Source organism: Vipera ursinii, assembly GCF_947247035.1.
Source record: "Vipera ursinii genome assembly, chromosome: 13".
Taxonomy (NCBI): Eukaryota; Metazoa; Chordata; class Lepidosauria; order Squamata; family Viperidae; genus Vipera; species Vipera ursinii.
This window is the reverse complement of record NC_139526.1, coordinates 4,679,235-4,702,092: the sequence shown is the minus strand read 5'-3', so window position 1 is coordinate 4,702,092 and position 22,858 is coordinate 4,679,235. Positions and strand designations below refer to the sequence as shown.

Here is a 22,858-nt window from a genome sequence, read left to right as displayed (position 1 = left end):
GCCATTTTGCCAGAGCTTTTGCTCCACTGCCTGTTGGCCTCTGATTGCCTTGGTGTACTGTAATTAAAATGCCAACTCCCTTGAACTTTCATGACTCAGCATAGAGATTGGAAGGACGACTTTAGAACAATAAAGATAATGAGGAGAAGGAAATTAGAGAGGGGGGAAATTGCTCAGTCAAAAGAGCAAAAGCAAGCTGTTACTCAAAATGGGGCTGAGGAGGAGTTCAAGCAGTCCCAGAATCGCATAAGAGTGTTTTCAACTCAAGAATTTGAGAAATGAAATCTGTTCAGCACTTGAAAGCCACTGACTGCTTTGCAGTTATTGCAAATTCTTTGAATTTTCCTTTCCCCCCCTCCCCCTTTGAGGTTTACATCCAACATTTTATCTCAAAATGTTCACATTTTCTTTGGCAGGCATAATACACAAACTACTATGGTCATCAATTGAATGTCAATTGTTAAACATTAGCACAGGTCAAAAGATGAGATGCCAGCTATTAACATGGATAACAAAGAGTCCTTGGTGAATATTTGTGTGCTTAAATAATATTGGGGGAAGACTGAAGACTGGAATTTCGAAGAGGAGAATTTTGAAGGTATTTCTTGAAGCAAATTTGAGTTTGCTCTAAGCATAAACTTGCGGTGTCCCAAAGATGCATTTCCAAGAGGCACCTGGATTTTGTTTTTCCTTGAAGGCGTTTCACTTCTCATCCAAGAAGCTTCTTCAATTCTGAACTGAAGTTCTGAACTTCTTCTAAACTGAACTGTAGAGGTTTCTTGGATGAGAAGCAAAACATCTTTAAGGGAAAATTTTAAAAAGTCCAGTTGCCTCTTGAGAAAAACACCTTCCGGACAACCATGACCTCGATGACTGGGGGTATTTTCTCAAATCATCCTCTGGGTATGTCGGCAGTTGCAAATGTTGTTCTGTAGAAATCCCAGTTGCTCAGTCTTGTAACTCTCTGTCATTATGACCTAAACTTGCCAAATCATCTGCTAATTTTTAGCTACAAAAGTTTTGCTTACATAAATGCATTCCAATCTATGTCCCCACACACAGTGCCTAAGACAGGGCTAGGCAATCTTGGCTCTTTTATGACTTGTGGACTTCCACGAGTCATAAAAGAGCCAAGGTTGCCTAGCCCTGGCCTAAGAGAAAGCAAGCAAGGGACATCGGAATAAGTTTGCTGCCACAGAAGATGTTTGTGATGCCAAAGATCACACTACAAGATTCAGGTCCTCCTCGACTTCCCAACCATTCATTTAGCGGCCAAAGTTGCAACCACACTGAAAAGAGTGACTTTTGACAAGTTTTCACACTTATGACCATGACAGTCCCACCCCCCCCCCCAATGGTCACGTGTTCAAAATTCAGTCCCAAAGGTGCTTTTTTCAAGAGGCAACTGGACTTTCTTGTTTTTCTTTGAAGATGTTTCGCTTCTTTTAATTCTGTCTGGATGGTGTGGAATGGAAGGATTTATGCTCATGAAAAGTCATCTTTGGGATAACTATGACCTGGATGACTGAGAAACTCCATAGACATTCAAAATTCAGGCACGTGGCAATCGGCACGCGTTTATGACAGTTGCAGCATCCTGGGGTCACACAATGGCCATTTGTGATCTTCCAAGCTGGCTTCCAAAACGAGCAAAGTCATGGGGGAAGCTGGCTTTGCTTAACTGTGTGCTTCGCTGAACGACTGCAGTGATTTCCTTAACAACCGTGACAAAAACGATGGTAAAACCGGGGGCAACTCGCTGAACAACTGCCTAGCTTAGCAACAGAAATTCAGACCTCAATTGTAGTCGTAAGTCAAGGACTGCCTGTACTTGAAGGGCTATGAAAGAGAGAGGATGGAGTGGGTCCTCGCAGGCTGCCTTGGGCTCCCTTGTTTACTCAAAGGCAACTACGAGGCCGTGCAGGAATCTGTTAATGTGAAACAGTCATGGTGAAAATGACCAGTTATGGAGCCTCTGGTTCTTCTGCAAGGTGTTCTGACAGCCTCTTGGCTCACAAACAGCTTTGCATGCTAAAAATAATCCCACAATGTCTATCTGAAAGGCCATCCCATTGACTGAGTTTACCCTCAATTAAGTCTGTTGGTGAACTCAGCGTCACACTTAGAGCGAGCGTAGTTTAGTGTGCTGTAGTTAAGCTGTGGCTATGGTGAGTAAAGCCTTGGAGTTGAGCTGGATTAAGTGGGTGGATTTAGACGTTTCTTCCCAGTATCCAGAGAAAGGTTGATTTTGTTGCTGCCTGAGACTCCATTTGTTGGTGGGATTAAAGCAAGGAACTATAAACCAGTTGATCCTGAGTTCTAGTCCTCGCTGGCGGTGCAGTGGTTAAAATGCAGGATTGCAGGCTAATTCACTGCTTACTGCCAGGAGTTTGTTCCTGACCCGCTCAAGGTTGACTCAGCCTTCCAACCTTCCGAGGTCGGTAAAATGAGGACCCAGATTGTTGGGGGTGATATGCCAACTCTGTAAACTGTTTGGAGAGGGGTGTAAAGCACTGTAAAGTGGTCTCAGTGCTATTGCCCTTCTTTCCTTCCTTCCTTCTTTCCTCCCTCCCTCCCTCCCTAGTAGTTAGAATGCAGCATTACAGGCTGACTCTGCTCACAGTCAAAAGTTTGATCCTGACCAGCTCAAGGTTGATTCAGCCTTCCATCCTTTTGAGGTTGGTAAAATGAGGACCCAAATTGTTGAGTCAATAGGATGACATTGTAAACTGTTTGGAGAGGGGTATAAAGCACTGTGAAGTGGTATAGAAGTCTAAGTGGGAATGAAAAGCCCTCTGAGTGACTTTGGGCCAGTCTCTTTCTCTTAGGATTGTCACCTTGAGTTGATGTGTGTGTGTGTGTGTGTGTGTGTGTGTGTGTGTGTGTGTTTAAATAAAAGGTAGGATAAAAATCTAATAATAATTTCAAAATGAGTTAACCAAAGTAGAAAGGACAGGTAGTCCTCTACTTAAAACCACAGTTTTAGTTTTAGGACCAGAAAGCCCATCACTAATCAGTGTATGGGCTGCTGTTGAAAAAATAAGAGATGGGAACAGTATGTACACTAAAATACAAGTGGCATATAAATGTAACAAGGTGGGCTGTTCCATTCCTGACGCCCCCCCACCCCCCACTCCTGAAATGTGAAGGCTTGAAGTTACACCCTCGGTTTCCTGCCTAAGCAGGGGGTTGGACTATAAGACCTCCAAGGTCCCTTCCAACTCTTCTACTCTACTCTACTCTACTCTACTCTACTCTACTCTACTCTACTCTACTCTACTCTACTCTACTCTACTCTACTCTACTCTACTCTACTCTATCTTGGCCCTTTGATGCTGGGCGGCTGGAAACAGGCATGAACACAGAAAAAATATGCAAATTCTGATTATTTGTGTCTTGCTGTAACCACATATTTACTGAACAGCTTCTTTGTCCTCGTGCTGCATAACTCCCCCCCTTTCATGGATCAATCATACTTCCAAATCTAGATGTGACACCCTATCTGTTGGAAGCATCCTTTAAGAATTAAATTCACACACCAATCAGTGTGTGTGTGGGGTGTCTTTGGAGAATGCCAAGTGATCTTGCATGCGTCTTGGTGGCAATGGAATCATTTGAGATTGGGATTTTAAGTGCAACTCTAACACCCCCTACCAGTCCTTAACACCTGGAGCTGCAGAAGGCCAAGATACCTCTGAGCAAGTGAGGAGTGCATTGCTCCAGGAGAGGGGAGAGGGGGGCTTTCACAAGTCAGAACCTTACGCTGCCTTCAAGCGAATTCAAAGGCTCAGCCTCAGCCAGCCTTCCACCTTCCACCCTAACCCGCACCTCTGGCTCCCCGGCTGGGAATCCTGGGAGCTGAAGTCCCGCACACTTCTGGCAAAGAAAGCAGAAGACGTCAGTCCCCCGCCCCACCCTTGGAGGAGGGGGTGTGTCCTGGGCGGCCCCTGCCATTGGTCAGCCTCGTAGCAGGGCGGCAAGCTCTGCCCTCGGATTGGCTGAGGCGCGTTCGGCGAAACAAGCCAACTGCTGGCTTCGCTCTCGGGCGCTCCAGTTGCAGCAGGGAAGAGGCTGTGGCGGCGCCGGGAGACGCCGGGGCGAAAGCGGTCGCAGCCGAGGACTCCGGTCTCCTGGACGCGGTGAGTGTCTCTGTGTGTGTGGGGGGGGTGGGATTTGCACGCCCCCCGACGGAGCCAGAGCGCGGGCGAGGGGCCGCGGTTGCCCCCGTCCTCCTTTTGGTGGACCATCCATCAATGAAACGGGCAACGCGAAGTTCAGAGTTGCTTCTTTCTTCTTCCTCCAGTGGCTTTCTGAGTAACCCCCTTTCCCTCCCTCTCCTCCATTCATTCCAACCAGGGGTTTTTCCCCTCCCCCTCCCACCTCTGGGAAGTGGGAGATCAAAGCCGCGCGGAGGGCCTTGTCTCGCTTCTTCGTCCTCATGCTCCATAAAATCCCTCCCAGCCCACCCGCTCCTCTTCTAGAGAGGGGAGGCAGTCTTGCTCCAACGCCGCTCCTGGGCTCCGCCCCCCGTAGCCCCTCTATGCCTACTTCAACCCCTCCCCCCAGTCGGCTTTAGTGTCCGTCCATCTGGGAGAACATCCCTCAAAACCTCTGCGTGGATCGCCCTCATTTCTTCTTGCTCTACCTTGCAAGGTTGTTGTAGATTAGTGCATCCATGTCCTCCTTTTGATGGATCTGATCAATTCCGGCTCACCCGATCCCTCTGGGAGATTCCCATTCCGTGGTTGTCTATTTCCCTGATTTTTTTTAAAAAAGAACCTAGAACCTAGAATCATAGAGCTGGAAGGGACTTTGGAGATCTTCCAGTCCAACCACCTACTTCCAGACAAACATCACTCTGTGTTTTTGTCCAGTCCAGAGGCTTATCTGGGGGATGTCTTCCAACTCGGAACACAGCCAGTATCTTCTCTGGCTCTGCCAGGTGGCTTCTTCCCCATTTTCTGGATAATTCTGAGCTTCTCCATCCTTCAGTTCCGTATGCATTTTCAACCCGCAAGCCATCCCACTAATTGTTGTCACTGTCAGGAAATTTCTCCTTAGTTCCAGGTTGCTTCTCTCCTTGATTAGTTTCCATTCATTGCTTCTTGTCCTGATTCTGGTGCTTTGGAAAATAGGTTGACCCCCTCCTCCTTGTGGCAGCCCCTGAGATATTGGAAGACTGCTATTATGTCACCCCTAGTCCCTATTTTCATTAAACTAGACATGCCCAATTCCTGCAACCGTTCATATGCTTTAGCTTCCAGCCCTCTAATCATCTTTGTTGCTCTTTTCTGCACTCTTTCCAGAGTCTCAACATCTTTTTGTATAATATGGTGACCTGAACTGGATGCAGCATTCTAACTGTGGTCTTAGTAGCACTTTATAAAGTGGTACTGATATTTCAGTTTCATGGGGAGTTTCGTTGGATACAATCTGATCTGATGAACTAGTAGAAGCTCCTGGAGTCTCCAAAAACAAATGTATCATTTCTTTATATTACTAGTGCATTTAATTTGTCCTAAAAAACCCAACCAATCAACTGCCACCACCCCAAAAAATTCAAAACAGACAGGACAAAAAGCCCACCTAGCTTTTAAACCCAGAGAAAACAAGAGGAATTTGGGAAGACAAATGTTTAAGAGCTGTTGGTTTTAATAAATTGGGGCTTAAAAGTTAAGGCTTCCCTACTTCAAGGCAGTTTTGTTTTCTTAACCCTCCCAGTGAAGTTGACTTTTCTACCCAATAATAATTAACAACCTGATAACAAAATAACAAGTACTTTCACAGTTCTGTTAATAGACCATAAAATCTCTTGTGCAAACCTACACATCATTAAGCAATGATCTGAAAAGTCTTGAAAGTCCTTCTTATCAAATTAGAGATGAGATGGATTGGGGCTTCAGAGAGTTGAAAGGCCGGGTCATCTCTTTCTGCCCAAGCTGCAACTATCCACCATCTGATTCCAAAAACTCACTGGGCAGCACCGAGCAGAGTTTGTACCATAGCAGAATAACAGAAGGGAAGGGTACATTGGAAGGGACCATGGAGGTCTACTAGTCTAACCTGCTCAAGGCAGGAGCTTTGTATCATCCTGTCAAGTGGATGTCCAACCGCTTTTTGAAAGCCTCCAGTGATGGAGCACCCCCAATTTCTGTAGACAAGCCATTGCACTGATTAATTGTTCTCACTGTCAGGAAATTTCTTCTTAGTTCTAGGTTGCTTCTCTCCTTGATTAGTTTCCATCGGTTGCTTTTTGTCTTTTCTTCTGGTGCTTTGGAAAATAGTCAGTCCCCCTCTTCTTTGTGACAGCCCCTCAAATATTGGACTACTATTCTTCTGTCATTGTTGGAGATGGTAAAGAAAGAAGAAAGTAAGATATTCTGGAAAGTACTGTAGTTCCAAATCAATTCAGAACCATACTTTCTTTGAGGAATCATTAGCCAGTCTTCTCTGGGCTTAAAGCTAAGTATACCTAAGCTTGGATAATGCTTAGATGAGGCATTACTAAGAAATATGGGACTGATGGCCTGATGGGAAGTTGAAAATGTTGTTGTTAGTTGTGAAGTCGTGTCTGACCCATCCCGACCCCATGGACAGCATTCCTCCAGGCCTTCCTGTCCTCTACCATCTTCTGGAGTCCTTTTAAGCTCACGCCTCCTGCTTCAGTGACTCCACCCAGCCACCTCATTCTCTGTCGTCCCCTTCTTCTATTGCCCTCGATCTTTCCCAGCATTAGGCTCTTCTCCAGTGAGTCCTTCCTTCTCATGAGGTGGCCAAAGTATTTGAGTTTTAGCTTCAGGATCTGGCCTTCTAAAGAGCAGTCAGGGTGGATCTCCTCTAGGACTGACCGGTTTGATCGCCTTGCAGCCCGAGGGACTCGCCGGAGTCTTCTCCAGCACCACAGTTCAAAGGCCTCAATTCTTTGGTGCTCAGCCTTTCTTATGGTCCAACTTTCACAGCCATACCTGAAAATAGTCCAAGAAGAAAAGGGTTGTCAAGAAAGGCATCTCCATGTCTCAAAAGGTCAAGGAGACATTAGGTTCACTTTTTTTTAAACCTAGAATGGTATCTGCATGATAGAGCTGTTCGATTCTGCTGGGTCATCCCATGCCAGATTTCCCCCCAAAAAACTTACAGAAGTAATGCAAATCTGATTGTTTCAATCAGTTTCAGGAAGGCCAGAAAAGTGCAGCTTCTGCTTAACTGTTGATATACCCCCGTTTGACCTGCCATTGTATAAAGTCTCCAGCCTTAAGCAGGGGCTTGGACTAGAAGACCTCGGACGTCCCACCCAGGGTGATGATTCTACAGTATGTTCTGTGTTCTCTCAGACCTAACTTGGTGATATTGAGGACTAGGAGCTTTCTTAAGGGATGCCAAATTCTATTGCTGAGACGTAAACATCCCTCTGTCCCTGAGTGTTTCCTCCTCCTGCAGAAGTGTTACACAACCAGATCAATTTCAATCCAACATCCTCTACTTTATCATTTCCAGACCAAATGTGTACAGACAGTTCTGTTTGGCAGGAAGATCTGGATGACTGGCATGGGAAGTGAGAAAGCTCCACTTTCTAGCTGAATCCCCAAACCTCATTTACATGAGAAGGGATTAATTTTGGAATTCCAGTTGCTCTTGTCCTAAATATCCCCAATCCATCTTGATGACAAGATGCTATCAAATTTGGTTCTCTCTAGCCATGCAGAAGTCCCCACCTCCTTTTGCTTTCCTTTTTCTAGCCTTCCTTTCTCTCCTGCCTCACACATTCACACATACACACACACACAGTGTGTTTCCATTACCATAAATCTCATATTCATGCATCCTCTTTCCCTGCCTTTCCACTGGAATCTCCATTTGGTAATGGTTCCCCACTTCTTTGGACCTCTCCACCCTGTAATTATGTAGAGTTATTCCCCATCCGACCCCATCCCCCCTTTCCCAGCCTCTCTTTTCCTCCGAGGTTTGCAACAGGGAGCTGTCAATCTGCTGTCACTGCAAGGTTTTTCCGGCCTTTAAAATTGATGATAACTTTATTGTCACTTTGAATGTACACCAATCGGCAAACATCAAAATGAAATTTCGTTGCATACAGCTCTCAAAGGGTCACCACCTCCGATATATACTCCTTGTTCGTGGCCTGCTCAAATTTCACATTGTCCATTTTAGTCTCTAGGGAGTGAACGATGGCAAAGAGGACAGATGGAAATGGGGCTTCATGTGGATTAGTCCTCAAGTTAGTTTGTATTCTGACAACCTCGCCTTCTTTCCTTTTTCTGATCCTGACTTCCACCTTTTCCTTAAAGAGGCCTTGCTTCTTTTCGCCCCTGGAGCACGCTGTTGCCACCACCAACTCCTCCAAAAGCCTCTTTCTCTTCCTCTGGGCCTGCCGACAACCTCATCCAGTTCCTTTGCTCCATAAGCTCCAGGTCCTCTCCTCCTCTGCCTCCTCTGGAAACAGCCCTGATTTGCAATACAATCCATCACTAGGCCAGCAGTCAGATCTTGCTGCTGGTAGAACAAATTCAAACAGTGCCAACGACTTTTAACGGTCTCACCAACAGTTCCAAAACAACTAGAAACTCGCCATGCCAGCAAAGATTGTCGGTCGTATGTCGTGTGTTACCTTAGTTCCACCATGTTGCTCAAACACATTAAAATCTTCCTGATCATGTGGCCTATAGCCCTTTACTATCCCTCCCAAAACTATTCGCCTTCAAGAGCCAATGCAGCCGCAGCCATTCCAGGCGCCGCCATCTTAGAATGGGGGAATTTGTGCATTCCAGTAAATTGAAAGAACAAGAGAAAGTTCACGGGACCTTATGAATGTCCTGATTTTGTGGGTGAGTGCAGAAAAGAGTACAGGTTGTCCTCAATTTATTACCCCAGTCGCAAATGGCCATCATGTAACCCTGGGACGCTGCAACTGTTGTAAATACAGGCAGTCCTCGACTTACAACAGTTCATTTAGTGACCGTTAAAAGTTACAACAGCATTGACAAATGCGACTTATGACTGTTTTTCATATCTTCAACGGTTGCAGCATCCCCACGCTCACGTGCTGAAAATTCAGATTCTTGACAACTGACTCATATTGATGGCGGTCGCAAAGTCCCAGGGTCACGTGATCCCCTTTTGCGACCTTCTGACAAGCAAAGTCAATGGGGAAGCCAGATTCACTTAACAACCATGTTACTAACTTATCAACTGGAGCGATTCACTTAACAACTGTGGCAAGAAAAGTCACAAAATGGATCAAGGTTCACTTAACAAAGGTCTTGTTCAATGACATAAATTGTGGTTGTAAGTCGAGGACTACCTTCAGACGTTGTTGGTGCTCCATCACTTAAGGTTTTTAAGAAGAGACTGGACAACCACTTGTCTGGAATCGTGTAGGGCAGGGGTCTTCAAACTTGGCCCTTTTATGACTTGTGGACTTCAACTCCCAGAATTCCTCAGGAATTCTGGGAGTTGAAGTCCACAAGTCATAAAAGGGCCAAGTTTGAAGATCCCTGGTGTAGGGTCTCCTGCTTGAGCAGGGGGCTGGACTGGAAGACCTCCAAGGTCCCTTCCAGCTCGATTCTGATTCTACCTGTACATGCCGGTTGCTGAGCTCCCCAATTTTGATCAGAGGACTGCAGGGATCCTCTAAGCATTGTAAGTCTGAGGACCAGTCTTAACTTTTTTCAGGGCCATCTTCACTTCAAACGATGGTTGTAAGCCGAGGACTACTTGTACTTGCAGCTAAATCACCTTTATCTGGTTTGAACCAAAAACATCCCTGTTCGTATCTCCCCCTTTTCTTAGCTAGAGGGAGGCCTGAGAGCTGGGCCTCTGATAGTGCAGCGGGGAGAGATTTTGCACGGTAAGCAATGTCTTCCATCGGATCTCTCTGTACCATGATGTAAGAAATATGATGAATTTTGCTCTTCTTTTTGCTTAGTCATGATTAAGCTGAAGATGTCAAGATTGTGCAATTGCTGCCTGAACCAATTCTGGGGGTTGGCCAAGAACAGTATTGATTGCACCAGGTGCAATCTGGGAGGGAGAAGCTGCATCTGTCCCTGTCTGAGCTTCCTGAATGAGCCAAGACAGGGGTCACAACTGGGTTGCGGCAGGTGTCTGAGAATTCACTGAGGTTGAAAAGGAAAAGCAGCCAGCTAGGATGATGAAAGGCCTGGAGACAGAAACACATGAACGGCTGCAGGATTTGGGTTTGGCTAGTCTAGAGAATAGAAGGACTGGGGTGTGGGGGTGGGACATGATAGCAGTATCCCAGTATTTGAAGGGCGGCCACAAAGAAGAGGGGGTCAAATTATACTCCAAAGCACCAGAAGGCAAGACAAGAAACAATGGTTGGAAACCGATCGAGGAGAGAAGCAACCTGGAATTAAGGAGAAACTTCCTAACAGTGAGAACAATTAATCAGTGAAACAGCTTCCCTTCTGCAGTTGTGGGTGCTCCATCACTGGAGGTTTTCAAGAAAAGACTGGACAGCCACTTGTCTGAAATGATATAGGGTCTCCTGTTTGTGCAGGGGGTTGGACTAGAAGACCTCCAAGGTCCCTTCCAGTTCTATTCTGATTGATTGATTGATTGAAAAGAGCAGGTAGTACTTCATTCGCAGAAGAGAACTCATGAAAACACATAACACACACACACGCCACCCCACCCCACCCCGAATGAAATTTATTTATTTATTGATGGGATTTATATCCCGCCCTATCTCCTGAAGGCGGGCAGGAGATTTGTTTACTGGGTTTCCATCCAAGGAAGTTTATTTCTTAGCCTTAAATCTGGTCAATGGAACTGCACGCAACATGCTTCTTGGTTCATGCTCAGCTTGAGGAGCTTGACTTCCATTACAGGTAGTCCTCAATTTACAACCACTCATTTAGTGACCAAAGTTACAGTGGCACTGAAAAAGTAACTTATGACCATTTTTCACATTTACGGCCATTATGGCACCCCTATGATCAAAATTTGGTTGCGTGACAACCAATTCATATTTGTGACAGTTGCAGTGTCCTAGGGTTGGGTGACTACCTTTTGTGACTTTCTAATGAGCAAAGTAGTGGGGAAGCCAGATTTGCTTAACAATTGTGTTACTAACTTAACAACTGCAGTGATTCACTTATCACCTGTGGTAAGAGAGGTGGTAAAATCAGACAAAATTCACTTAACTGTCCTACTTTGCAACATAAAGTTTGGGCTCTATTGTGGTGGTACGTTGAGGACTAGCTGTATGTAAACTCATTTTGCAAGACAGGCTTCCTGCTTTGGGGTGCAAGGCCTAATCCGCAGCAGAAAGGGGTGGGCTCAGACTGGGGAGATCCAGGTTCGCATCCACCGATAGATGGGAATCCCCAGTAACAATAAACAGAACTGATGAAGCTTTTTGGATGAGAAGCAAAAGGTTTTCCTTGAGGAAAAAACAGTCCCAATTGAGCACCTTTGAGACATCCATCGTCAGCCACAAAAAATGGCTGGTGACCTTAGGCAATCTCTCAGACTTCCTTAGGGAATAAAATTGGAGGAAGAAATGGTATATACTATAGCAATAGCAATAGCACTTAGACTAATATACCGCTTCACAGTGCTTTACAGTCCTCTTTAAGTGTTTTACAAAGTCAGCATCTTGCCCCCATTAATCTGGGTCCTCAGTTTATTGACTGTGGAAGGATGGAAGGCTGAGTCAACCCTGAGCTGGTAAGAATCAAACTGCCGAACTGCAGGCAGCCGGCAGTCAGCAGAAGTAGCCTGCAGTGCTGCATTCTAACCACTGCGCCACCAAGGCTCATGTAGGTTGTCTACATCAGGGGTCCCCAACCCCCAGTCCGTGGACTGGTATCAGGCCGCAGCATGCCAGCAACTGGTCCACACAAACAAGCAAAGTCCCATCTGTGGGATGCAGGCAGCACACAAAACCACACATTCTCCGGTCCACAGAAAAACCTTTCTCCAGAGAACCGGTCCCTGGTGCTCAAAAGGTTGGGGACCTCTGGTGTGTATCTCTGTTGATCCTCATTTGTGTCCAGAAATCAAAGTCGGGCACTCTAGGTGACTGTACCATCCATTCAAAGAGGAATCGGTGGTTGTGTCTGTGTGAGATGATGAGCAATGGAATGTTGTGTCTCTCCATTTTAAAGGGACAAAGTTATTTTGAAGCTTGCTGCTTTTGGGAAAAATTGGAGGAGACAGACAGATAGAAGTTACTTTCTGCTAGTCTTCCTTTAAGAGCATGTTGAAATTCTGCTTAGCCCAGGTAAAGGATCTTTTCATGATTAAGGGGAACATACATTTTGTGATGTTAATAATTTCTGGGATGTTGCAGGAGATGACTTTGAGGCAATTGTAACATGACACCACCAGAGTGAGAGCAAACAGATGGATTTGGTGTTTTTTCCTTGCAGTTAATGTTGGGAGCAAGTGGGAGAGAAATTCATTTTAGACTTGGGGCTTAAAATCAGCAATCCAACTCTGCTCATGACTTGGTTGCTTCGGTTTCTGCACAAAAGCCTAACCCTAGCCCTTGCTCTTGATCTTGTAAGCCAACTGCTGTAGGTGCTGTTATTCAGCACTGGCCAAGAATGGCAGCCGTGATGAAAAGGAAGCCTCTGAGTGTCTTCTATTCCTGGTTTTATTCAGGTGTGCCCTGTTTCTGCCTGTCTTCTCTGGAAGCAAGAAAGCTAGCAAGTCAGAACAGATATCAATTAATCCATGCTTTCCACACAGTTTTCCTTCTGCGAATAAAGCAATGCGGGGAAGGAGTCTCAGACAACCTCAACCCACTGTCCTCTGAGGTCAGTTGGGCTGAGAGATTGCAAGTGACCCCAGAGTTGCCAGCAGGCTGCTTGGTTGAAGCTTCCTGCTCTAGAGTCCAGCTTCTTAACCACAGTGTGATATCTTAGGGTTGTGCCTGACCTACACACCTTTCCCTGGTGCTCACCAAGCTGGCTGGTGAACACACTTAGAGATGGAAAGATCCCAACTGGCTGGCACAATGCAAGGCGGAACCCTTAGATCAAGCACCCGGCATCTTCTCAAATATACCATCAGGCTGTATAAAATCCTGCTAAATAAAAATGGCATTGCTTCCTATTATCCAACAGGGGAAATAGGAGGTTTGGAGAGAAAATAGCAAGAGAAGGCAGAAAAGGAGCATGGTATGTGTGCAATGGTTTGTCTGCTTTAGGATATTTAGCCTTTGGTAGACAAAAACCTGGAGAATAGTGGAGGCAAATATTGGGGGAGAACCAGATAAATGATGTCCTTATAATTTTGGCCTCCCCCCCGGCCATATCTTTATTTTGGGGATATGGATGTCTGGAGCAACAAATAACTCCTGTGTGTGTTTCTCTAACCATGCTTAAACCTCCATATTTTTTACCCTGAAGTGGGTATCTTGGCGAGCGCAAAACTATGATTTCAAGCTCTGATTGGTTCTGCTTTGTGCTTCATTCCTTGCCCAAATTTCTTGGGGCGAAGCCTCATCCATGCTTTCAGTGAAGATATACAGTATATATATATATATATTTGCTGGTTTCGGAGCTCGGGCAGTGCTTCTGCCTTGCAATCAAGTTCTTAGTCAACTTTTTACAGCCTTCCAAGTCCAGATATAGCAGGCTTCACTAGCCTTGCTGGCAGGGGATTTTGGTCATTGTGGCCGCAACATCTGACAGCACAATTGGGGAAAGCAGGAAGAAGCAAGCCGCTCCCCTCAAATTTTGTAGCCGCAGCGCCATGACAGCCAAGAAGTCTCTTGAACACTGGGTGCTCCACCTTGACTAATGGCCCCCAAATAGATTTTCTATCAAGCAGGTATTATGTTGCCAACAGCTGCTGAGTTCTTCTGGAGTATGAAAAACAGCAGAAAGCTGTTTTTGGCAACTGTTTCCCCAGCCATGTAAGCTGTTGTTGGCATGATCCCACATTTCATAAGGGAGCATATGACAGGGCTCATAAATTCCTGCACGACTCTTGTTAATGGCCACAGCCTGGTGTGCTGGTCAGTAATGTGAGGATAATGGAGGCTTTTGGAACAGAGGGGCCGTCGAGGGTCTTCCTGGGGAAGCAATGAGAGGTCAGGATTGCATGCAGATTGGGAGGCATTGCTAGGTTTATACAATATGCTGGGTCTTGAGATCCTGGATAGAAGGTTTAATGAGCATGCAGGCAGTCCTCGTCTTATGGCCAAGATGGAGACCGGAAAATGACCCAATTTTATGACATTTTTGCCATGGTTGCTAAGTGAGACATCACTGGCTTTGCATCCTGGAATGCAGCTGGGACAGTTGCAGGTGGCGATCATGTGATGCTGGGATGCTGCGACTGGCATAAATGCAAGCCAGTGGCCAAGTGCCCAGATCTCGATCATATGACTGGGGGGACGCTGCAACGGTTGTAAATCAAGAACTGGTTGCAAGTCACTTTGTCTTATTGCTGTTTGAAACTCTATATGATTGCTAAATAAACGGTTGTAAGTCAAAGAGTATCAGTAATAACTTATAAACTTGTATGTTTAAGTTAAGTTTATTGAATTTATATACCGCCCTTTTCCCGTAGGACTCAGGGCAGTTTACAAAGTATTTAAAAACATCAATACAATACAAGAGTTAAAAACAGTTAAAATAATTAAATTTGATCCCTGAGGGGGAAAAAAAAACCCTCTCAGCCTGGGCCGGAAAGCTCAAAGAGCCAGGTCTTCAGGTCCCGGCGGAATCACCGAAGGTCGGGGGCAGTCCTAAGCTCCACGGGCAGCTGGTTCCAAAGGGCAGGTGCACCCACTGAGAAGGCCCTCCCCCTGGGTGTTATCCACCGGCAGTCTTTTACCAGCGGCACCCTGAGAAGGCCCTCCCTGTGGGAGTGCACAGGACGAAGGGAGCTTGATGTAGGCAGTAGGTATTCACTCAAATATCCCGGACCCAAGCCATTTAGGGCTTTATAGGTCATCACCAGCACCTTGAATCTCACCCGGAGGGCAACCGGAAGCCAATGTAGCTCGCGGAGTAGAGGTGTTACATGGGAGTATCGGGAAACCCCCATCACAACTCGCGCAGCAGCATTCTGCACCAGCTGAAGCCTCCAAGTGGTCCTCGAGGGCAGCCTCATATAGAGAGCGTTGCAGTAGTCCAACTGGGAGGTCACAAGTGCGGTGACTGTGCGTAGGGAATCTCGGTCCAGATAGGGTCGCAACTGGCGCACCAGGCGAACCTGGGCAAAAGCCCCTCTGGTCACGGATCCTATGTGATCTTCAAAATTGAGCCGGGAGTCAAGGAGGATGCCCAAGTTGCGAGCCCTATCAACGGGGGGATAACACTTCACTCCCCATCGTTAAAGATGGAATAGTCTGGTTAATCCGAGATGCCGGTATGCATAGCCACTCAGTCTTGGCAGGATTGAGACAAAGCTTGTTTCTCCCCATCCAGACCTGGACCGCCTCCAGGCAACGGGACATGTTGCCTAACTTTCAACAACTCAAAAGCAGCCTAGAAATTATGTTATACTTATGTTATAAAACAGAGTTGAAGGGACCTTGGAGGTCTTCTAGTCCAACCCCCTGCTCAAGCAGGAGACCCTAAAGCATACCAGACAAATGGCTGTCCAGTCTTTTCTTAAAAGCCTCCAGTAGTGAAGCACCCACAACTTCTGAAGGCAATTTTTTCTACTGGTTAATTGTTCTAACAGTCAGGAAGTTTCTCCTTAATTCCAGGTTGCTTTTCTCCTTGATTAGTTTCCATCGATTGTTTCTTGTCCTGCCTTTTGGTGCTTTGGAGAATAGCTTGACCCCCTCTTCGTTGTGGTAGCCCTTCAAATATTGGAAGACTGCTATCATGTCACCCCTAATATTACAATAATCAATAAGGCGATAAAGATAAAAAGTGGCCCATGCAGTAAGCCAGGATCTCTCTCTGTGTGTCTCTCCCTCTCTCTCCCTCCCTCCCTTGTCAAAGGCTTGGATGAAAGTCCAGGTCTTCATGGCTCTGCTAGGCAACAACAGAGAGGGCGGGCTACCTAGAACTCGGGGAAGGGGAACCTTGTTCCAGAAGGCAGGTTGTGCATTTCCAGGATCCTGATTGAGGACATTGTTTAATGGAAGGAACCTGGAAGGCGCCAACCTCAGCTGGGCAGATGTTGCAGGAGACAGGCAGTCCCTCAAACACCCAACCCCCTGGCTGAAGGATGAAAACTGCCTGAAATCGTATAATAGAGATGGTAGAAAGGAGGACTGATTGCATAAACCCCCACACTTGCCTTGAGCATGGCTCTTCCCTGGGGGGATCCCATTGGGATCCACCTGAGAAGTATCAGCGAGAGTCAATGAGTGCAAACTGGGGAAGCACCCCCCTCCTCTTGATTGACAAGTGCTACCCTGAGGACTGCTGGCCTTTTATCCCAGCCTTTTAAGCAGAGATGCCAACAATTAAATCTCAGGACTCTGACAACCACACAGAGGTTCTGCCCTTTCACTGCCGTGACTGCAGGGTTCAGTCAGAAGCTGCAAAGATACAGAGCAGATCCTCTCCGTTTTGGGCCAGAGTGGATGGGATGGAACGGAACGGAATGGAATGGAATAGAGTAGAATAGAGTAGAGCAGTGGTTCTCTTTTCTTCACCACAGACCCTCTTTAAATACCTTTTGTGGCCACGGACCTCCAAGACTTAACTTAAGATTTAGATCATAACATTTCTTCAAGCCTTTGCAGAAGTCCTGTGATTACATTGTGATCCCCCCAGGGGTCCACAAACCACAGATTGAGAACAACAGGTGTAGGAATAGGAACAGGAACAAGAACAGAATAGAATAAGAGTTGGAAGGGACCTTGGAGGTCTTCTAGTCCACCTCACTCCTAAAGCAGGAGACCTATACCATTTCAGACAGGATAGCTGTCCAATCTCTCCTTAAAAACCTCCATGGATGAATTACCCATAACTTTGGAAGGCAGAAGCTGCAGAAATACACAGCAGATCCTATCAGTTTTGGAGCAGAGTTGATGGAGAAAATCAACCCGCGGCTCCGGAGCCGCATGCGGCTCTTTCAGCCGTCTCCTGCGGCTCCCAGTCCTCTGCCATGTGCAGTCCAAAAAAAAAGTGGGACTAAAAAAGTTTAACCAATCAATTCAAATATGCAGGGTAGGTGCATATCTCGCCTTGGCTCCACTCTTCAGTCAAACCCTGTTCTGCACATTCGCGCATGTACACACATGCGCACATTTTTTGCGGCTCCCAGTTTTTCCTTTTATGAGGGAACCGGTTCCGAGTGGCTCTTTCACAGTTTCAGGTTGCTGACCCCTGCCCTAGACCAATTCAGACAAATGGCTGTCCAATTTATTCTTAAAAACCTCCAGTGATGGAGCACCCACTACTTCTGGATGCGAGCCGTTCCATTGTTCCCCGTCAAGAAATTCCTCCTTATTTCTAGGTTGGTTCTCTCCTTGATTACTTTCCATCTGTTGCTTCTTGTTCTGCCTCCCTGTTGTGGCCTCTGTTCTCTGGAAACCCCAAGGCAAGAGACACTATATCTTTCTGGACAAGTGGCTGTCCAGTCTCTTCTTAAAACCTCCAGTGATGGGGCACCCACAACTTCTGAAGGCAAGCTGTTTCAATGGTTAATTGTCCTCACTCTCAGGTAATTTCTCCTTAGTTCTAGGTTGCTTCTTTCCTTGATCAGTTTCCATCCATTGTTTCTTGTCTTGCTTTCTGATGCTTTGGAAAATAGGTTGAACCCCTCTTCCTTCTGGCAGCCCAAAAATACTGGAACACTGCTAACCTCCACTAGTCCTTCTTTTCTTTAGACTAGACATACCCAATTCCTGCAGCTGTTCTTCATATATTTCAGCCTCCAGCCCCCTAATCATCCTTGTTGCTCTTCTCTGCACTCTTTCCATAGTTCCAACATCTTTTTTACATCATGGCGATCAAAGCTGGATGCGGTATGCCAAATGTGGTCTTACAAAGGCATTATAAAGTGGTACTAGAACCTCATGTGATCTTGTGAATGCAATCCTAGGACTCCATTTTTTGTAATAAAAGCAGGGAGATAGTATCTGATTTAAGTCTGGTCAAAAGTCAATGATTTTTCTTGATTCAATTATTCAGTCGAACTGAGGGACTGTGGAATCAAGGTCTGTAAGCATCCCGTAATGCTTTAGCCTCTGATTGGTTCATTATCTCTGCAAGTTTTAGAGCAGGAAAGGAGAAGCAGCTTCTTGAATTCGGCCTCCTAACTACCTCCATTAATATAACACACACAATATTTTTGCTCTGACTTTCCCACCAAATGCAGTTAAGGAAGATTAACCCTTCTGCCTTGTGAAAGCTCCTTACTCTGACAAAATGCCCAATGTTCATACCATCTGGGGATAATTGGAATTATTGTTCAACATACCAGGAAGAAGAGACTAGTCTAGACTAGAGAATGCTACCTCTACAGCAGCATTTAATTCAGTGTTTCTCAACATCTGATAAAAGAGGATGTGTTCTTCAGTTATCAGATTGAAAACTGACATCACATTTGGATCATTTTGGCTGAGAGTTTTAGTGCAACTGTAAAAAAAATTGTGTGGCCATAAATAAATTGATTTATGATTTACTTTTAGTGAGCAAGTAAGGCAAAAGAATTGGTTGAATTTTTAAATATGTATATCACTTTATCTTTCTATCTATCTATCTATCTATCTATCTATCTATCTATCTATCTATCTATCATCTATCTAAATACTTAACAAACACTTAATACATATATCCCTTGCTTCTCAGCTAACAAAGTGAGAAAGAGCCTGTGGCCTAAGGGTTAGAACAATTGCCTAATGTGCAATCAGCTCAGGTTCGAATCTCAGAAGGGTGTGGCTGACTGATGAGAACAAATAAGTTTGAAATAGCTATATCAGTCTCCCTTTAATTCTTTGTTAGCAATCCAAAAAAAAATTACCGTATATACTTGAGTATAAGCCGACTCGAGTATAAGCCGAGACCCCTAATTTTACCCCAAAAAACTGGAAAAAGTTATTGACTCGAGTATAAGCCGAGTATAAGTATAAGCTTGGCCCCTTCTTAGCAACATATCTATATTCTGTGCCACAACGAGCTGCTCGTTGACTCCGCCGGCGGCTGTTTCTTGCCGCCTCTCAGCTGATGGAGCTGCGCGACCACCAGCAGCCGTCTCCAGCCTTCTCCCAGCCATCCCTGCCGGCACGTGTGCTCTGTGGCCGTTCATGGCCGCCCCCGTTCGCCCCCGACCGTGGGTGCGGCCGCGGGTCCGGCGTTCGCCCACCGACCAGCTGATGGGCGCGGGCGTGGCCGGGCTGTCCCCGGAGCCGGGCGGGTTCCACCGGCGTTGGCCCGCCGAACAGCTGATGGGTGCGGGCATGGCCGGGCTGTCTCCGGAGCCGGGCGGGTTCCACCGGCTGGGCTCCCCACGGCTGCCTCAGCAGTTGGCGCGGCCGCGGGTCCGGCGTTCGCCCGCCGAACAGCTGATGGGCGCAGGCGTGGCCGGGCTGTCCCCAGAGCCGGGCGGATTCCACCGGTGTTCGGCGTTTGCCCGCCGAACAGCTGATGGGCGCGGGCGTGGCCGGGCTATCCCCAGAGCCGGGCGGGTTCCACCGGCGTTGGGCGTTCACGCGCCGAACAGCTGATGGGCGTGGGTGTGGCCGGGCTGTCTCTGGAGCCGGGCGGGTTCCACCGGCTGGGCTCCCCACGGCTGCCTCAGCAGTTGGCGCGGCCGCGGGTCCGGCGTTCGCCCGCCGAACAGCTGATGGGTGCAGGCGTGGCCGGGCTGTCCCCAGAGCCGGGCGGGTTCCACCGGCGTTCGGCGTTCGCCTGCCAAACAGCTGATGGGCGCAGGTGTGGCCGGGCTGTCCCCAGAGCCGGGCGGGTTCCACCGGCGTTCGGCGTTCGCCCGCCGAACAGCTGATGGGCGCGGGCGTGACCGGGCTGTCCCCACAGCCGGGCGGGTTCCACCGGCGTTGGGCGTTCGCCCGCCGAACAGCTGATGGGCGCGGGCGTGGCCGGGCTGTCCCCAGAGCCGGGCGGGTTCCACCGGCGTTCGGCGTTTGCCTGCCGAACAGCTGATGGGCGCGGGCGTGGCCGGGCTGTCCCCAGAGCCGGGCGGGTTCCACCGGCTGGGCTCCCCACGGCTGCCTCAGCAGTTGGAGCGGCCGCGGGTCCGGCGTTCGCCCGCTGAACAGCTGATGGGCGCGGGCGCAGCTGGGCCTTCTCTGATGCTGGGTAGTTGCTACCGGTCGTGCTCCCCCAATCCCCACTGTGTTGTCGAGCCCATAGGGCTTGACACCTGGCAGCACATCCCGCAGGGAAGGTCTGCTAGGGAGGCGGCAGTCAAGCGTTGTTTCCCTCCTCGTGCGTGTGTGTGTGTGTGTGTGTGTGTGTGTCAGACCCGTGGGAATGGCTGGCAAGGAAGCGGCGTTCCCCCCCTCCTGTGTGTCGGGCCCACGGGGCTTGACACAAAGAAACGCAAATGCCGGACTGCCGCCACCTTTACTAGCCATTCCTGCGGGTCTGACACACACACACACACACACACACCATTCTTTGCTGTCATGTCACCCCAATGATACGTTTGGTTTGCCATTAGGGTGCTGTGTGAATGTGGTCTTTAAATAAACTGCTGTTTATTAAATAAAACAGTTTTTTTAAAAAACAAACAAACAAACCCCCTTTAAATAAAAGGGAAAGTCTGTAGCTTGGGAGTTTGGAGAGAGAAATGTTTTGACACAGTTAATGTGTGTTTCTGTCACGTTCACGAAGCCCCGGTTGAATGACATGAAACGAATCCCAGTTTATGGCCAATTTGGGGAAGGCGGCATCTGAGTGCTCGTTTTCCCCGCACCTGGTCCGGTCAAATTCACACACTCTTGAGCCAATCGAACGCATCCTTGTCTTTTAATCCGGTTCGCGCTCCAGAAACTGAGATTGAAGGCAGAAGAAGAGTTCAAGCTTTTAATGGGGGGGGGCGAGGGCTGCTTTTCTGCATTCCAGCAGGACAGGATTTATTTTTATTTTTATTTTTATTTTTTTTAAAAAAGCGCCTTTTGCAGAACAGAGACAGCACGGGCGCGCCCACAAACACACACACACACGCACACGCACCCGACCACGTCATCTCGCCCCCAAAGTCTGCATGCACCAACCGACGCAGCTTTCGTTCCAGAGCAGGGACCCCTGGAGAGACGCTGCAGCGATCCTCCCCCCGCGGGAAATCCACCCTCTTTCAAGCCCCGCCGCGCCCCCCCGCCTTTGGCAACCCCGGGAGCGCCTTGGGAGAGCCTCCGCAGCGGAGCCCCGGGCTTGCAGGAGGGCCGCGCTCTGTGCACGCTCAGGAGCCGCCTTCTCCTTTGTGGGGGGGGGAGGAGGGAGAGAAGGCTTCCGTCCAGCGCCGGAGCGAAGGCGGAGCGGCCCGAAGGAGGAGTCACGCTGTGTGGTTGTATGTTTGTGTGTGTGTGTGTGTGTGTGTGTGGCGCGCCGTGGGGCGTCAGGCCCTTCCCGGCTGGGGCTCTGGTGCCTCCGCCCTGCCGGATCCCGGCGCCGTCGAGCGCGCCCCCCCAGATGTTGCACCCGGTGCGGCCGGCCCCCCCTGCACCCCCCACGCTACGCCACTGTGCATTGGGCAGCGAAAACAAGCCGAATCGGGGAAAAGAAGCGAGAGACAGAACCGGGAAGAACCAAGACCAGCGACTCCCCCTTTCTAATCACTTCCGGCCGTCAACCGGAAGCAAACCCCCAAGCCATCTGACATCGCCTAGCTAGGGCGTAGGGTTTGTCTGTGCTTGGCAGGTAGCGGGAAGCTGAGAGTCGTTGATTAGGACCGGGATGGGGATTTTACAGCAATTCGGGTTTGCAGGCTAGAGTGGAGACAGAAAACAATTCCAGAACAACCTGCCTCCAGAAGTGGTGAATGCTCCAACACTGGAAGTTTTTAAGAAGAGACTGGACAGCCATTTGCCTGAAATGGTATAGGGTTTCCTGCCTGAGCAGGGAGTTGGACTAGATGACCTCAAAGGTCCCTTCCAACTTTATATTATTATTATTAGAAGAATACATGGCACTTGTATTCTTCTGGAATAGTTTTCTGCAAAACCGAATTGTTGTGAAATCCCCCGTCCCGGCACACTTCTGTAATAACTGCTAAGAAAACCTTTGTGTGTGAATCATAATTCTCACTGTTCCTCATTGGTCCTTTTTTCATTTTTAAATGTTTCTTGTATGAGATATGAAGAGGTTTGTACAAGTGAATAGTGGATCAGAGTTGTAACACAGCTGGGGAAAAAAATACCGGCATATCATCATCCGTGCTTACTTTTTAATCATGTTTTATGTGAAGTGAGTACATACAAATTTCTTTGAATTTGTAAGGAGCTAATAAAACTGACAAGAGTCTAGTGATTCCCATAACGTTTTCCAGTGTTTTAACATAGCAATGGCAATTTCCAACAATTCTGCAGTATTGTAAATTTAATATTTTATTACAGTTTGACAGATTAGTGTAATACAATTCTGCAATGTGTACTCGCGCTGTTCAACGCGGGGAATGAAAGGCGGGAGAGAGGGTGGGCGGAGAGCTCCTCCCTGCTTCCCTCTCCCGGCTCATTTTTGCCTTGCAAAATGGAACTGGGTTAAGCCAGCCGAGAGCACGCGCTTTCCCCCTCCCCAGCCAGCCTGAGGGACCCCTGCCCCCTTTGTGCCTTTTGCCTTGCCGGAATGTCGCCAAGGCACTCGGCCGACTTGCCCTGCAGTCTGCGTCTCCTTGGAAGTCCAATACCTCTGGAAATCTCCACGTTGGAGAAGCGGCAGAGGCTTGCAGGGCTGGCAGAGGTGGCGGCAGTCCAGCGTTGTTTCTCCCCCTCGTG

General features: G+C 47.8%; 1 protein-coding gene across 1 annotated transcript in view; it reads left to right on the top strand.

Annotated features, from left to right (window-relative positions):
• Window positions 1-4,063: 4,063 nt before the first annotated feature.
• Window positions 4,064-22,858, top strand: part of ABAT (4-aminobutyrate aminotransferase) — an 86,991-nt gene continuing 68,196 nt past the window's right edge. The window contains exon 1 of the mRNA XM_083372564.1: window positions 4,064-4,139. The gene's annotated coding sequence lies outside the window, so the exon portion shown is untranslated. The remainder of the gene's footprint in view (window positions 4,140-22,858) is intronic.